This window comes from Sinocyclocheilus rhinocerous, unplaced genomic scaffold, assembly GCF_001515625.1.
Source record: "Sinocyclocheilus rhinocerous isolate Xijiao unplaced genomic scaffold, SAMN03320098_v1.1 scaffold1152, whole genome shotgun sequence".
Lineage (NCBI taxonomy): Eukaryota > Metazoa > Chordata > Actinopteri > Cypriniformes > Cyprinidae > Sinocyclocheilus > Sinocyclocheilus rhinocerous.
Genome location: NW_015625590.1, coordinates 506,947 through 509,325, shown reverse-complemented (window position 1 = coordinate 509,325; position 2,379 = coordinate 506,947). Strand labels below are relative to the sequence as shown.

The 2,379-nt window shown below is 36.3% G+C and overlaps 1 pseudogene; it reads left to right on the top strand.

Annotated features, from left to right (window-relative positions):
- LOC107757214 (olfactory receptor 51I1-like) overlaps positions 1–350 on the top strand; it is a 1,361-nt pseudogene extending 1,011 nt beyond the window's left edge.
- Positions 351–2,379: the final 2,029 nt, after the last annotated feature.

The window sequence follows — 2,379 nt, the reverse complement described above, 5'->3', positions numbered from 1 at the left end:
TAGGCCTTTTGACTTTTATTATTTTCTCCTATGTGATTGTATCGGTTGCTGTGACACGGATTGCATCCACATCACAGCGTTGAAAGGCCTTCCACACCTGTCTCACTCACCTGCTGCTGGTCCTGCTCTATTATATACCTGTCATGCTGGCGTATGTACTAGGGAATCTGCGTTTAATTCAGAATTTTGATCTTTACACTGCAGTTCTGACTGTTTCTGTTACCATCCCCCCAATGCTGAACCCCATCATCTACAGCTTAAAGACTGATGAACTCAGAGACAAGATAATCAAGCTTCTGGGAAAGCCAAACGTGGCACAACAGATCATTAAAAATGAGGCCTATGGTTAACAAGATCTTTGTTTTTTCCACCATAGTAGGAGATATACTTCTTTAATATTTCACATTATAATCCATGTTAAGCAAAATGCACTTATAAAATATGATTATTTAAAATAATATATCTTTTAAATGCTATGGATTTATGTAAGACCCAATGTTTGCATTGTGTAAGAATTTTGCTTTGTATTCATAGTATGTTACTTGCAGAAAAGATCAGATAATAAAAGTTTAGTTTGCACTGATTAATACCATTGTAGTTTAGCCATATGTTACACAGAATTCATGCATGTTCAGCAGTCCAGCAGACGAGGATGGCAGTGTTTCTCAAGCATAAAGCTTCTTTTTCATATTCACTTGATTCAAGCCCATTTGCATTTGTAATTATCTAGTATTTTTGATTCAGCTATTCACAAATGATTAAAGGGAATCCAAATAATTAGTGCTTCATAATTTCATAAGACTCAAAGGTCACTGTAAGACCCAATGTCCTTAGAAAACAGTTATGAGACTGTGACTATAAAGAGATAAACACAGCAACAACAAGCACATTAAATGTACTTCTGTACAGTAATCAAATATGATTTTTATTCTATAATACATTTAAAAAATCTGAAAAAAATATATGGTTCTTTTTTTTGCCAATTATTGTCTGCATTTTTGGAGGGGATTCCGAATATAATTTGCAGTAAAGAACACCAGTGGTCAACAATATTCATAAAGAAACAACAATAAATATAAGATACACTTAAAATAAATAATAAGATACACCAAAATATAAAGTAGTTTATTGCATATTTTACAAAAAAAAATTACGAGGATGCAACACTTTCCCACTAGATGGCAGAGAAAGACAAGTAAGGCTCTTTCACTGCAGTTGATAGATTTACAAAATTAAAGCACATATGTACTCATAAACCTCATAATGTGTGTGTATATTTACACACACACACACACACACACACACACACACACACACACACTCATTCACTGAGTTGGAAAAAGGATCACCCCCTTGTGTCAGTATTTTGTTGAACCACCTTTTGCTTTAATTACAGCCTTTAGTCTGTTGGGATTTGTCTCTACTAACTTTGCACATCTAGACTTTGCAATATTTGCCCACTTTTCTTTGCAGAACTGCTCAAGTTCAGTTAAATTTGATGATGACCATTTGTAGACTGCAGTCTTCAAGTCATTCCACAGATTTTCAATGCAGTCTGATCTCTAACTAGGCCATGCAAGGACATTCACCCTTTTCTCCTTTAACCACTGTGTGCTCAGTTTTGCTGTGTGCTTTGGGTCATTGTCATGTTGGAAGGTAAACCTTCTTCCCATTGACAACTTTTTCTTTCAAAGCTATGCATTTCAACTTCCAGTTGTCTGCTTTAATTAATCATTAGCTAATGATTTGCAAAGATATCATCGTGTTATGAATTTACTTGTTGAGGCACATGACAATTAACTCATTGTTAAGTAATTGTCATTATGGTTAGGGGTTTTTCTATCCCCACCAAAGTTTGAGGTCTGTGGGACTGTTTAGACAGTTGCACAGTGAATGTAATGTCAGAGAATATTTTAAAGGATGGGTAAGTTGAGCTGCACACGAATATTAGCGCAACAAAATCTGAACTATTGGACACGATAGACCATTCCAAATCCATTCGTCCTTTGTATTGGAAGTAACGCAAGCGCTTGGAGAGAGTCAGAAATAGAAATCGGCATCAGTTTACTGTCAGGGATTTATTGTGCCACGTAGCATCAAGCCAAAATTCAGTGTAGACAATATCACTAATTATAATGGGTTTTATTGTCTTTGGTTGTGTCACGCTGCCTGCATCCGATGTAGACAAGGTGTTGCGAAATACCAGTGCCTGGCCGCATGTTCTCAGTGCCCTGCCTTTGAATTCCATAACTCAAGCTTCAACCAGATATATATTCATGTGCCATAAACTACAAGCCACAAACAAACCTGGTACAGTAGAATCCTGGTTGTAGATGGCTGGAAATTGAAATCCATGGCTTAGTGTGGATGTCAAAACCA